Source organism: Podarcis filfolensis (assembly GCF_964270895.1).
Source record: "Podarcis filfolensis genome assembly, chromosome: 16".
NCBI classification, from domain to species: Eukaryota; Metazoa; Chordata; class Lepidosauria; order Squamata; family Lacertidae; genus Podarcis; species Podarcis filfolensis.
The window spans coordinates 6,763,366-6,778,768 of record NC_139620.1 but is presented as its reverse complement, the minus strand read 5'-3'; the positions used below and the strand labels follow the sequence as shown (position 1 = coordinate 6,778,768).

Genomic DNA, 15,403 nt, shown 5'->3' with positions numbered 1-15,403 from the left:
TGGGCTTGGTTGCCTGCAGACAACTACACCCCATTGAGAGTTTGCCTTGGTTCAAATCACAGCCTGGACTCATGTTCTGCATTTCAGCACCTCCTGCTGGGAACAGGACAGTCTGCAGTCTTAAAAGGTTAAAAAGGTAAAGGACTCCTGACAGTTAAGTCCAGTCCGGATGACTCTGGGTTTGTCGCACTCATCTCACTTTACTGGCCGAGGGAGCTGGCGTTTGTCCGCAGACCCTTTTTCTGGGTCATGTGGCCAGCATGACTAAGCCACTTCTGGCGAACCAGAGCAGTGCACGGAAATGCCGTTTACCTTCCTGCTGTAGCGGTACCTCTTTATTTACTTGCACTTTGATGTGCTTTTGAACTGCTAGGTTGGCAGGAGCAGGGACAGAACAATGGGAGCTCACCCTGTTATGGGGATTCGAACCGCCGACCTTCTGATCGACAAGTCCTAGGCTCTGTGGTTTAACCCACAGCACCACCCACGTCCCTCCAAGGGTACAACATAATATAAAATGAGGCACATTGTGTAACAGATGTGTGGAGCCTTTGGCTCTCCGGATATTGCAGAGCTGCAACTTTCATCGTCCTGAATAGCTCATTTGGTTAGAGCATGGTGCTGATAACAGAAAGGTTGTAGGTTCAATCCCCGTATTGGACAGCTGAAACTTCCTGCCTTCCAGGGGGTTGAACTAGATGGTCCATAGAATCTCTTTCTGCTCTGCAGTTCTATGATGCTATGATAATTTTTACGTTTGCCTTTTAGACTAGTATTACACATACTATATATGTAGCATTCTTTATCTCTCCCAGGTTGGCAAGTAAGTCGTATCGTCAGAATTAATGGAACACTCCACACAGGCCTAAGCACCCAAGGAGCCTACAAAGCACAGCTGGTGCGGGGCTAGGTTTGTGAGGCTGTATGACATGGGGAGAGTCTCATGGGCTATAAAGAGAAGTCCAGAGGGTCATGTTTGATCATTACACCTGAATTTCTTTCCCCTATACTATATCTAAGAAAATTAGAAGCTACACATACATAGAGAAGCATGCATCTAAGTATCGGGTGACAGACACAGATAGGGATGGGTGATGGTCATACACCTTGCCCAGCAGTTTCTCTGGGGCATCCATCAGCTACTGAATGAGATGGATATTCAGTGCAGACCTAAAAAAGGTCCTCCTCCCCAAAACCCAATGAGAAGCAAACACAACAGGGTTTTTCTCTCTTTCAAATGCAGGCAGGTAAGCTTTAATGAATGAAAAAAGCAGCGTGTGGAAACGCTTGCCTGTTGAGCAAACGTCAAAGGGAACAAAAATATTTTACTCTGAAAGATAACAGCACAAAGCTATTGGCAGGAGTTTAGCAGGACAGTTGAGGCATCTAAAAACTTGGGCATCCTTCAGAATAGTTGAACATACAGAGAACTGAAGAAGGAGATATTACTTAATGCCTTTGGAGTTTTTTGTTTTGTACTTTAAGTAAAAGCGCAGGAAGAAAAGCTGAGAAAAAGCAGCATATCTACAATCTAGCATAGAGATGGACACAAGCATCAGGAATGCTGAGCAACCACAGATCCAGTTGTCAGAGTTGTGGATTGAGGGTGCTCAGCACTGATGACACCCAGGCCTATGACATCAGCAGCAGCCATGAATGCGTATTAGGAGTTTCCAGGTACCATTTTCTTTTCCAAATTCTTCTGTTGTTGTGGAAATTGACTTTGATCTTAACAGGGAGAACTGCACACCTTGGCAATTCCACGGGGTTGGCACAGACCCAAACGGCCGTATGAGCTTCCGCCGAAGCCCCCACCGCAGGCGGTGTATCCCCCCACTTTAGTTGGCTCGCAAGTGGCGGCAAGGACTGCTCCTGGGATTACCACACACACGGGAGCCGGCTGGATGACTACTTCACATGGTGGTAACTGATTGACGCAGCCAACATTGGCTCCAGATGTTATACCAAGGCTACTTGATGACACTCCGCCTCCGTAGGATGACAAGCCCCCACAGGGTGAACACAGTGAGCCCAGACCACCAACCGGGTAGCTGACACAAGATGGGGCACAGGATGAGACGCAGCAGGGCTGGCAAGACATCTTGGAGTGATGGAGCTGGGTCTGAAATGACAAGTGACAGGCAAGAGTTAGTGGAAGAAATCAGCTGAGGAAGGGGATGCTGAAGGAGCACTTGTGCAACAATGGGGGACGTTGAAGCAGAGGGGAGAGGCCATGGTAAAAGGGAAATTACAGAGGCTAGTGCTTTGTGGAAGAGCTGGTGCCTGCCTTTGTGGATGAGATGCCCTATATTAGGAGTGACCAATATGGTGTCCTCTAGATTTTGTTGGCATGCAACTCCCACCAGCCCCAGCTAATGTTGCCAAAGTCTCAGAATGATCAGAGTTGAAGTCCACGATGTTTAGTGGACACTGCATTGGGTATCTCTTCTCCTGACTCTCATTACATATCTCTTACAAAAGACACTTTACAAATGGCATAGAATGATGCAATATCTAAGGTATGTAGGGTGCAGGAAAGAAAAAAAGGTGACCACAGCAAATAATCAGATAATAAAGAGGGACAGGCCATAGCTCAGTGGTAGAGCATCTTCCTTGCACAAAGAAGGTCACAAGTTCAATCCCTGGCATGCCCTGGTAGGGCTGGGAGAGACTCCTGCCTGAAAACCTGGAGAGTTACTGTCCATCCCTTTTCACAGTGCTGACCAAGATGGACCACCTTTGTGGATGCGAGTCAACCATACCCTTTCCTCTTCCTGTTTTGGGTCACTCAGCCTTCAAACATGTGCAGACCATGCAGGTGTCCCTGTTTTCCAGGGACAGTTCTGGATGTACAGAAGCCATCCTGGTTTCTGATGTCCCTCTTTTGCTTAGGATGTCCCTATTTTCATCTGAGAAATGTTGGAGGCTATGGAGTTATATTACCTCCCAAGACAAAGGCACCTGAAGGCATCCCTGTATGGGGAAGTTTTTTTGAATGTTTAATGTTTTATTCTGTTTTTGTATATATTGGTTTCCTCCTAGAGGGGCTGGGGCAACCCAGTCAGACAAGTAGGATTTAGATAGTAACATTATTATTATTATGGTAATAGATGTCCCCAGTGCTTCCCCCCAGAGGGTACTCAAGGGTATGTAGTACCAGCACATCTCTCTCTCTCTCTCTCTCTCTCTCTCTCTCTCTCTCTCTCTCTCTCTCTCGTTAAAAATTGTGGCTCTTACTGTAACAACTTCATGGTGAGTACTGGCACCTATTTTTACAGAAAGAAAGCACTGGATGTCCCTATTTTCAGAGAAGAAATTTTGGAGGGTATGCAGAATCAGAACTATTCTTAGCGAGGGATGGAGAAAGAAATTTGTTTCAGTTTGCAAATAAAGGCAATTTTACCTAATTTTTACATTCTGAAACAAAACACGAATGGACATAAGAGAGGCCTGCTAGGTCAGGCCAGTTGTATGAAACTGCGAGGAACTAAAGTTACTGGGAAGGTCAGGGAGAGAGAGAGAGAGAGAGAGAGAGAGAGACAGAGAGAGAGAGAGAGAGAGAATCTGAGAGGAAACCAAAATGAACAGATTCCTCCACCCCTTACTAGGATGTGGCTCACACCACTCGACCCAAAATCTGATATTTAGGAACATAAGAAAAACCTGCTGGGTCAGCAAATGGCCCAACATCCTGTTCTCACAATCACCAACTAGCTAGATCCATCTTCAGGAAAACCCAAAAGCAGAACCAGAGCATGAGAGCAACTCTCCCCTCCTGAGGATTCCAGCGATTGGCATTCAGAAGCATTCAGCTTCCAACCACGGGGGCAGAGAATAGCCATCGTGGCTAGCGATTTCATTATTTCACCCACACATACAGAATTAGAATGAATGAAAAGTACTTACCAAGAGCAGTAGCAGAAGACAGAGAGAAGGTGCTTGAGTCCGATGAGATCGGTATCCTGTGCCATGTGCTTTTATACAGTTTCTTAGAAAAAGGAAGTCATGTCTGAATCACAGCTGAGTATCACCTTTGCTGCACATATCAAAGCTACATTGGCCTATGTTATTTTCTAAGGCTGCAAGCATATTATAGGGTCTCTTCATGTTATTATAGGGTAACTATATTATAACCTCTTGCAACCTCTCATTTCAGATATTATAGTCTTTGGCTGTAGCTAATTCTACTCCAGTCAGATCAACACTGATGTGTCTTTCATTAATTTGTTGTTGTTGTTCTTTAAGGTGGTGGTTTGTGTTCATTGTCTATGTTTCCGGAACCCATAACACACCGGAAGCCCCTTAGCTTCCATTCTCCTTTATGAGGACAATGGGAACTAAATTTGCACCCATTTAAAAAAAATGCATCCATTGAGTTATATCTAACTTATAAACCACTGACCTACCAGCGTCTGCTTGATTCAGTGTGTACTTGGAGGAGGAATGACCAGCTGGAGAAGCGCAGAAAGAAAAAAACACCATGGTACACAAGCATCAGCACAACCAGACGCCTTAATCTGCCCCAGCTGCCACAAAACATGTATCTCCCATATTGGTTTCTACAGTCACAGAAGGCACTGTAACTCTACAATGGTTTGACTTCACCCCCAAAGACGCACTCTTCCATTATTTCCTGAATCATAGAATCATAGAATCATAGAATCATAGAGTTGGAAGAGACCACAAGGGCCATCGAGTCCAACCCCCTGCCAAGCAGGAAACACCATGAGAGCACTCCTATAGAATCATAGAATTCTGAGACAGACTTAAAACAAAAAGTAGACTCAGAATCAGAGGAGCACTATTGAAATCAATGACCATGGCTAACTCCAAACTGCATGAATGGTCTGCAAATAGAAAATGCTAGTCAAGGCAAACAAGTGTAAAGGAATGATCTCAATGCTAGACTTCTGTTGATGCAGCCTAGAATAGCATTAGCTTATTTGCTTCTGCATCACACTATTGACTTTTGTTAATCTGGTGGTCTATTAAGACTCCTAGATCCTTTTCACATCTATGACTAGTAAGCCAGTTGTCCCCTATCTTACATTCATGTATCTAGTTATTCCTGTTTATGTGTTGAAGCTTACATCTGTCCGGGTCAAAATTTATTTGCTTAGTTTTGACCCAGTTCTCAATCCTGTCAAGGACACCTTGAATCCTAATTCTGTCTTCTGTGGCATCATTCCTTTATTCAAGTCATTTTAAAATATGTTGATCATGTATCTGTTATTTTCATTCAATTCCAAGAAGGCAGAACACTGCTTTGCTACAAAATCCAGAAATGTGCTCTTCTCGCCAACTTATAACACTGGGCAACAATTTTTTACTTTTTGAATGTTGTCTAGATTTCTGCAACTGATTTAGGGTATTTTTGCACTGCTGAATCAGGAAATGGCATCCGTTTCTCTCCATCAGGTCAGGTTTACTGTAAACTGAATGGTGGGCATTGATAAAGGTAAGTACACGTAAATTGCATGTTGCTTCACCATTTTTCAAACTTCAGGGCTTGAACTTCCGTTTCTTGGAACTCCTGGAATGCTCAGTGGCAGGGAGGTCTCTCTTCAGAGTCCAACAGTAGTCAGCCATCATGACTGCGTCCCAGCAACCCTGATACCTGGTCTCCATCTCTTTCATGTCCTGATGGAATCTCTCCCCCTGCTCGTCACTCATTGAACCCAGGTTCTCAGGAAACCGGTCCATATGTGAAAATAGGTAGTGCATCTTGACGCTCATGTTGCAGCCCAGGTTTCTGAAAGCAGTCAGCATGTTGTTGACAAGTTCTGCGTAGTTTCTGGCCTTATTGTTGCCAAGAAAGTTCTTCACTACCAGAACAAATGCCTTCCACGCTTCCAGTTCCACTTCATTCATTGAGTTTCCGAACTCTGGATCTCTGATGAGCTGACGGATCTGAGGACTGTCAAAGATGCCAGCTTTCAAATTCTCCATGGTCAATCCTGGAAAAGCCTGGCACAAGTAAGTGAAGCAGTCACCATCCTTGTCCAGAGCCTTGGTGAACTGCTTGATTAAGCCGAGCTTGATGTGCAGCGGTGGGAAGAGTATTCTGTCTCTGTCCACCAGAGGGTCATTGATGACGTTCCTTTTTTTGCAAGGCACCAATTCCTCCCACACAGGCCAGTCCTTCTTCGTGTAATGCTGAGCACAGTCCCTACTATCCCACATGCACAGAAAGCATGGGTACTTGGTGAAGCCAGACTGTTGTCCCAACAAAAAGTTCACCATCTTCAGGTCAACACAAATAAACCACTTATGCTGATCATAACCAATTTTCTCCAGCACATACTTCACCGCTTCATAGTTCTCCTTCAGTGTACTCGAGTGAGCCAGGGGTATAGAGGCAAACTGGTTGCCGTTGTGTAGCAGAACACATTTCAGTGATCGCTTGCTGCTGTCAATGAACAGTCTCCAATCTTTGGGTTCGTACTGTGGCACTCCAAGCTTGAGCAGAAGCTGCACAATATCTGCACAGTACACCAAGTCCTTCTCTTCCGAGAAAAAACGGAGGTACTCTTGATGCCAGTTGCGGAGGAAGCTGATGCGAGCACTGTCAGAGAGGAGGTTTATTTCCTTCAATCTGGATGTCAACAGTTCGGCAGAGTCCTTTGACAAGCTGAGGTCGCAAACTAGATCATTCAACTCCTTTTGGGAAAATGGATGTGGAGCATCATCTTCAAGAACCACTTCTTCTTCTTCATGTCCTTCAACACTGGAGGCATCTTCGTCACTAATGTCAGGAAGTTCTCCGAAGATAGGCACTGGAATTTCATCACAATGAGCTACAGGACGACTTGCTGATTAAAGATCAGGATACTTGAGGCTGCTCCGGTTCTTTCTGTTGATCCCACCAATTTATGGAGCCGCATCAATTTATGGAAGATTTCGAGGTTTTATGACTTCAAACTGATCCCTTTTCGACATAATCACCCAGAACTATCGGACCTGAATACTTCTTGTCATTAAAATAATCATTTCCAATCAAAACAATTATTCGACATGGCATTTTACCCCCACCAACTTCTTCTAAAATGCTCCACACAAGCGTACATGTGAACAAAAACGTAAAAAAAAACATGTGGCCATAGCTCAAATACTTGACCTGATTGAGCAAAACCAATGTGATTTTTGGATTCAGCGCATCAGATTCGTCCTAAATCAACTGAAAAAACGCAGACAACAAATTTGTTGTTGATCAGTGTAATCAATAAAATCTCACCAACTTCTAACAAATGTATCTCATAGGGGAATGGTTGGCAGGAGCTGGGACAGAGCAACAGGAGCTCACTCTGTTGCGGGGATTCGAACCGCTGACCTTCTGATCAGAAAGCCCAAGAGGCTCAGTGGTTTAGACCACAGCGCCACCCGCATCCACAGATTGAAAAAATATTTATAATATCCCACATACATTTTGAATTTAAAAGAAATTTAAACTTTTTTTAGGGGCAGGGGTGAAGAAATGGTCAGGAGTTGGGGGACCATCCCATTCCTAATTTCCTTTCTGTATCTTATTCTGCAAGAACATCCTTCCCTAAGATTTCTAATATGGTTTGCTGACTAAAAAAATCCTGTAAAATTTGTAGGAGTGTCTTCTAGGAGTGGCAGCTTCTGGGAAACTCAGATTCCTTTGGATTTCTCCCTTGTTGCTTTAGAACTAAGAACAGGTGGTCGGGCTAAGATCAGCACCACACCCAAGATTCTTTTAAATTCAAAATGTATGTGGGATATTATAAATATTTTTTCAATCTGTGGATGCGGGTGGCGCTTTCTTTGCCACTGTAGTTCCTTTACAATATTCGGCCGAAAAAAAATAAACATTAGCACCTGCTCCTGGTAGTTTAAGTTTATTAATTGATCCTTTCTTGTTGGCAGGTGTAAGCCTCATTATATAAAAAAATATATGCTTGAGAAGAGTTTTATTATGAAACCACACCTTTCAGTTATCCTGCCATGGTGATGATTAAAATTTCAGTAATAGAATGTAAGTAGCACCCTGTGCTCAGTGCCATCTGCTTATAGATAGCCAAAGGCATTCCCTCTCTCAGAGAGTTAGATCAAAGCAACCAAGAGGCAGCTGGTTTTTGTGTGTGTTATAGTTAGCTGTGTAAGACATGCTTCGTCATTAGGGCTCCATGGTTCACCTCTGTATTGGGGTCCTTCATTCCATACAGGATGGAGAGGGGGGGAAATCTTAGGTGTGGGCAGGAGAGACAGAGCATCAATAGGTAAAAAAGGTAAAGGTAAAGGACCCCTGAACAGTTAAGTCCAATCACAGGCAACTATGGGGTTGTGGTGCTCATCTTGCTTTCAGGTCAAGGGAGCTGGCGTTTGTCCACAGACAGCTGGTTGGGCCATTTGGCCAGCATGACTAAAGCGCTTCTGGCTCAACGGGACACCGTGACAGAAACCAGAGTGCATGGAAATGCCTTTTATCTTCCCGCCGCAGCGGTACCTATTGATCAACTTGCACTGGTGTGCTTTGGAACAGCTAGGTTGGCAGGAGCTGGGACAGAGTAACGGGAGCTCACTCCGTTGCGGGGATTCAAACCACCAACCTTCCGATCAGCAAGCCCAAGAGGCTCAGTGGTTAAAAAAAATAAATAAGTTTTTTTTTTTTTTGATAAATTTTATTGGTTTTCATCAAGTTATACATTTCATCTCGAATATAACAAATCATAGCTATTTTGGACTTCCTTCAGTGTCTCTGACAATCATCCATATTTATACCTTTAATACACATTCCCTTTTCACGTATTGCCAATGTTCCTCCTTATTCCTAGTATTTCTAATAAACAATACTTATTTATTTTTTACAGTGCCTCTTGAAATCCTGCTAGTGTTGTGTTAATACCGCATGTATTTTTCAGATAGTCCACAAATTTTTCCCAGTCCTCAATAAACTTTTGGTCTTTACTATATCTAATTTTCCCAGTTAGTTTATCCAGTTCTGCATAATCTGTCAATTTTAGTCTCCATTCTTCTACTGTCGGTATCTCTTCTTGTTTCCACTTTTGGGCCAACACAATTCTGGCTGCCGTTACTGCGTATTGGAAAAGCTTGCAGTCCTTCCTTCTTATGTCCTTTCCTACTAGCCCTAAAAGAAAAGCTTCAGGTTTCTTCACAAAAGTATATCTTAACATTTTTTTCAACTCATTATATATCAATTCCCAAAAGCTTCTCACTTTCTTACATTCCCACCATTGATGAAAGAACGTCCCTTCTTTTTCTTTGCATTTCCAGCATTTGTTATCAACCTTGTACATCTTTGCTAATTTTACAGGTGTCATATACCATCTATAAAACATTTTCATCACATTCTCTTTCAGTAACGTACAAGCCGTGAATCTTATATTCTCTTTCCACAATTTTTCCCATTCTTCGAATTGGATGTTGTGCCCCACGTCCCTTGCCCACTGTATCATTACCGATTTTACCTCTTCATCCTTAGTATACCATTCCAACATTATCTTATACATTTTTGACAGAATCTTATACTCGTTATTTATTATGTCTTTTTGGAAAATTGATTCTTTTTCAACATATCCTTTATCCTTCCAATCTTTTTTAAATGTTTCATTTACTTGGAAATAGTGCAGCCAATCGTACATATACTCTTTAACTTGTTCATATGGCTTCAATTTCCATTTTCCTCCCTCACTGATTACCAATTCGCCATATGTACCCCATTTTTCTCTCATGTTAATCTTCTTAACACTCAGTACCTCTAGCGGAGATAACCAGTGTGGTGTTTTTGGTTCCAATATATTTTTATATCTTTCCCAGACCTCTATTAGTGGACCTCTGAAAATATGATTTCCAAATCCTTTGTGAACCCTTTTTTTATCACACCATAGATACGCATGCCACCCAAATCTGTTGTCGAAACCCTCAAGATCTAGTAACTCATTGTTTTCTAACTTTATCCATTCCTTTATCCAGCATATACATGCTGCTTCATAGTACAATCTCATATCTGGCAGGGCGAAGCCTCCTCTTTCTTTTACATCCGTCAATAACTTAAATTTTATTCTCGGTTTTTATTAGTTTTCATACATATATCATACATTATTCTACTTAACCAAACAATCGTTTTATAAATTCCCCTCTCCCCCTTGGCTTCCCTCCATTTCCGTTTCTGGTTTGTTAAACCACTTGCTGCATTCTGCTGCTTATATATAGTAGTATATTATCACATTGTTATCTTTCTTGTTCTCTCTAATTACATTATATATGTTTATTTAAATCCTGCCAAAGAATCCATACTTTTACATTGTTTCTGCAAATATGTTACAAAAGGTTCCCATTCTTTTCCAAAGTCACTATTATCTTTTTCACGCAGTTTGTCTGTCAATTTTGCTAATTCTGCATATTCCATCAACTTTTCATGCCATTGTTCTTTGGATGGTATTTCTCCGGTCTTCCAGTTTTGTGCTATTAAAATTCTTGCTGCTGTTCTCACATACATAAATAGTGTCCTCAATTCTTTCTTCACATCTTGTCCTAAAACACCCAACAGAAAAGCTTCTGGTTTCTTTACAAATGTTATTTTAAACATTTTTTTCAATTCGTTATAAATCATTTCCCAATAATTTTTTTACAATCTTACACTCCCACCACATATGGTAAAATGTCCCTTCCCTTTTCTTTACATCTCCAGCAAATCTTTTGTTCTGTTTTATACATTTTTGTATAAAGGGCAATCTGACTGCGACGTCTGTCACCCCATCGATCACCAGTGTTGATTCAGCAGAGGCTCAGTGGTTTAGACCACAGCGTCACCCACATCCCTACAGAGCATCAATATGAACAGAGGAACCTATTATATCTTGAGGTGACATCCACACCAAATGTTTACCATACTAGGACACCACTTTAAACAGTCATGGCTCCCCCCAAAGAATTCTGGGAGCTGCAGTTTGTTCAGGATGATGAGAGTAATTAGGAGACCCTGTGCCCCTCCCAGAGCTACAAATTCCCAGAGTAGTTTAACAATCAATCTCTCTTGCCAGTGAACTCTGGGGACTGTAGCCCTGGGAGGGAAATAAGGGAGCCCAGACCTTCCAAGTGTCCCTATTTTCCAGGGATGACCCTGTTTTAGAGAAGCCATCCCTGTTTCTGATGGATCCCGGAATGTCCCACTTTTCCTTATGATGTCCGTATTTTTCATTGGAGAAATGTTGGGGGGTATGGAGTTATCCGACCTCCAAGCTGTCTGAAGGCAATCCTGTATAAGGAAAGCTTTTTTAAATGCTTAATGTTTCATTATGTTTTTATGTATGTTGGAAGCAGTCCAGAGTAGCTGTGGCAACCCAGTAAGATGTGTGACGTATAAATAGTCAAATTACCATTATGGAATGCGGTGTCCTTATTTTCGTCGGAGAAATGTTGGAGGGTATGGGAATCTCCTAGCAACACTCAGCATGTTTAAGAAACTGAGGCTCCCAGGATCCTTTGGGGGAAGCCATGATTGTTTCATGTGGTATGATGATGCTATAAATGTAAGGTGCAGGAGGGTGGCGGTAGCAGCGGCCGTGGGACTAACTTAAATCCTTCAATCTCAATGCCTTGTAGACCATATCTGTACAGTTACCATTCCCATAATACAGTGGTACCTCGGGATGCGAACGGGATCCATTCTGGATGTTCGCATCCTGAACATAACATAAGATGCGTCAGCGCGTCTGAGCGGGTCACGTTTCGCAGCTTCCGCGCATACGTGTGACGTCATTTTGACCGTCTGCGCATGCGCGAGCGGTGAAACCCAGAAGTAACACACTCCATTACATCCAGGTCACTGCAGAGCGCAACCCGAAAGCGCTCAACCTGAAGCGTATTTATCCCAAGGTATGACTGTATTTTATTATGCCCCCCATAATATTTTATTCAAGTTGGCGTCCCTGCCCACGAGTTGCTGACCCTGGATAGCAAGATGTTGTTCAAGGGACCTGGACGCTGAGGACATTAACCTCCAGAAATGCATGGTGGGAGAGGCAACCCAGTTTTGTAGGAAGTAGTAGATAGCCCCATTGAGGCCTGTAATTTTCTCAAATGAAAGAGGACTGCAGGTTTAAACATATTCATCAGATTAGCTGCCATAAGGCATGGGTGGACATTCGTGACTAATGTCAAATTAGCTAAAATCTTCCCTTGGGCAAAAGGAGGATATCCAATACAGCAGGTTTGATCCACACACAACAGTATAAAAGCTATCACAACTCTTCAGTCTTTCACTAGCACCTTTCAACTCCTCCTGACTTTTCAGCGACTAGGTAAGTCTGATCTAACTGTTCTCTTGTTTCCCCCCTCTATTTTGTGCCACCCTTTCCAAAAACTTTGAGATCCGCTGCCACTCAGTGTGGATAATCTTAAACTAGATAGACCAGGGTTTCCCAAACTCAGGTTTCCATCTGCTTTTGGACTAAGGTTGCCGTATTTAAAAAGTGAACATATGGACAGAAAAGCTGTTGAGCTTTTCTTTCAAAAAGAAAACAAAACATGAGTTTTGGAGCTATTTTTAATTAAAATCGCCCGGATACTGTTTTCAAGGTCTGAATACTAGCTATGTCTGGGAAATTCTGGACATATGGCAACCCTATTTTGGACTACACTTTCCATCAAGTCCTGCTAGCTAGGGATGATGGGAGTTGCAGTCCAAAAACATCAGGATACCCAAGTTTGAGAAACTCTGAGATAGATTATGGGTCTAACTCAGTTGAAAGCAGCCTCTGATGTTCTGACATGTTGACCATGGCAAACTCCAGGTTTGGGGAGGCCTTGAGAAATGTGCATTCTGTTGATGGACTTAACGTTCAGGCCTGCTATGCAGGAGCATCCAAATGAACCAGTTAGATCATTTTAGACTCTGGACTGAATAGCCCTTTAAGATGCTACCATGTATTATTTGGTTTCAAAATTCAGGAAGCCAAACCTACATTTTAGGCGGGGGACACCCACTCACTCGGTGGACTAATACAGCTGAGAGGGACTTTGAACCTCTGCTCCAAACTCCTTTCTTGACTGTAACATAGGGCAGGTGGATATCCTTTTTAATTTTCCCACAATGGCACCCCCACACCACTAGCAAGTCTTTCTTTCTAGTGATTAGAAAGATGCCTTAAACTGATTCAGGCTTTTGGTCCATCTTGGTCAGCACTGTGAACAGGGATGGACAGGTTTTCAGGCAGGAGTCTCTCCCAGCCCTACCAGGACATGCCAGGGATTGAACTTGTGAACTCCTTTGTGCAAGGAAGATGCTCTACCACTGAGCTATGGCCTGTCCCTCTTTATTATTTGATTATTTGCTGTGGTCACCTTTTTTCTTTCCTGCACCCTACATACCTTAGATCAGCGGTTCTCAACCTGTGGGTCCCCAGATGTTGTTGGAGTACAACTCCCATCATCCCTGAGCTCTGGCCTTGCTAGCTAGGGGTGATGGAAGTTGTAGTCCAACATCATCTGGGGACCCACAGGTTGAGAAAGGCTGCCTTAGATATTGCATCATTCTATGCCATTTGTAAGGTGTCTTTTGTAAGAGATACCTAATGAGAGTCAAGAGCAGAGATACCCAATGCAGTGTCCACTAAACATCGTGGACTTCAACTCTGATCATTCTGAAACTTTGGCAACATTAGCTGGGGCTGGTGGGAGTTGCATGCCAACAAAATCTAGAGGACGCCATGTGGGTCACTCCTAAAATAGGGCATCTCATCCACAAAGGCAGGTACCAGCTCTTCCACAAAGCACTAGCCTCTGTAATTTTCCTTTTAACATGGTCTCCCCCCTCTGCTTCAGCGTCCCTCATTGTTGCACAAGTGCTCCTTCAGCATCCGCTTCCTCAGCTGATTTCTTCCACTAACTCTTGCCTGCCACTTGTCATTTCAGACCCAGCTCCATCACTCCAAGATGTCTTGCCAGCCCTGCTGCGTCTCATCCTGTGCCCCATCTTGTGTCAGCTACCCAGTCGGTGGTCTGGGCTCACTGTGTTCACCCTGTGGGGGCTTGTCATCCTACGGGGGCTTGTCATCCTACGGGGGTGGAGTGTCATCGAGTAGCCTTGGTATAACATCTGGAGCCAATGTTGGCTGCCTCAATCAGTTACCACCATGTGAAGTAGTCATCCAGCCGGCTCCCATGTGTGTGGTAATCCCAGGAGCAGTCCTTGCCGCCTCTTGCGAGCCAGTTAAAGTGGGGGGATACACCGCCTGCGGTGGGGGCTCCGGCGGAAGCTCATACGGCCGCTTGGGTCTGTGCCAACCTTCCCGCCGAGTGTCCGTTGCCAAGGTGTGTGGTTCTCCCTGTTAAACTCAAATTCACAGGAACATGATATAATTTTTAAAAATGGTACCTGAAAAATTACAATATGGATTCATGGCTGATGATGATATGATGGGCCTGGGTGTCATCAGTGCTGAGCTCCCTCAAACCACAGCACTGTCAACTGGATCTGTGGCTGCTCAGCATCCCTGGTGCTTGTGTCCATCTCTATGCTAGATTGTAGATCTGCTGCTTAGACATTTTCTCTTGACCTTGATTAATGTAATCCAAATGGGAATTGCAATGACATGAAATGTTATTTCCTTCTTTGGTTTTCTGTATGTTTAACTATTCTGAAGGACGCTCAAGTTTTTTTGATGCCTCAACTGTCCTGTTAAACCCATGTCTGCCTTTGGATTCCTTTGCTTTCAGAGTAAAATATTTTATTTTTGTTCCCTTTGACATTTGCTCACCAGGCAAATATTTTCACGCACTCCATTAAAGCTTCTGCATTTGAAAGAAAAAGAAATGTTGTGTTTGCTTCTTATTTTGAAAAAAACCCAAACCTTTTTGGGCCACACAGATCATCCATCCATCAACCATCCCTAGTTATCTGTCTCTGTCACTTGATACTTAGATACCTTTATGATTCCAATTTTCTGAGATGCATTCTAGGGAAACAAAAACTCCCACACTTCCTTCCAGACCTCATCCTCACCAACTCCTCTTTGCAGTCTCCTTGAGTGTTTTGTCCTGCATGGGATGTTTCATGGAATTCTGATAATACTACTTTCTGGTCTGGATGGGGGATAGAGAGGACAGTGAGTGCAGTGTGTGTGTGTGTAAAAAGGATCTAAAATATAAATGTAAAATTTACATTTGTTGTTCTGCCCATTTTTCTCTCTGGTCCTGCGCACCTCTGACATGTGGCCCCCAGAAGGTTAACCAGACTAAAAACTGGCCCTTTGAAGATGGATCCCCATAACTGGTATATCATCTCTTGCCCTTAGGCAAGTTGAGGCTCTTCCACATTTCCATTTGCCTTACCACTTTCACCCTGGAAAACCAGTGATTTAGCGCTGAATCGAGACAAACATCAGTCAGGTTTTCCACAGATGGCTGTGTGGATATTTCA

At 43.3% G+C, this 15,403-nt stretch overlaps 2 long non-coding RNA genes across 3 annotated transcripts; one reads left to right on the top strand and one right to left on the bottom strand.

Annotated features, from left to right (window-relative positions):
* Window positions 1-1,221: 1,221 nt before the first annotated feature.
* On the bottom strand, window positions 1,222-4,631 carry LOC310751566. 2 transcript variants are annotated; one of them, XR_014542617.1, is made up of 3 exons: window positions 4,407-4,422; window positions 3,907-3,988; window positions 1,222-2,122 (listed from the first exon to the last, which is right to left on the bottom strand). It is a non-coding gene; the product is annotated as an uncharacterized lncRNA (long non-coding RNA). The 2 variants fall into 2 exon arrangements; XR_014542616.1 differs by having other exon boundaries at window positions 3,907-4,631.
* Window positions 4,632-12,251: 7,620 nt separating this feature from the next.
* On the top strand, window positions 12,252-14,797 carry LOC310750884. The gene is made up of 2 exons (XR_014542345.1): window positions 12,252-12,284; window positions 13,897-14,797. It is a non-coding gene; the product is annotated as an uncharacterized lncRNA (long non-coding RNA).
* The last annotated feature ends 606 nt before the right edge of the window (window positions 14,798-15,403 follow it).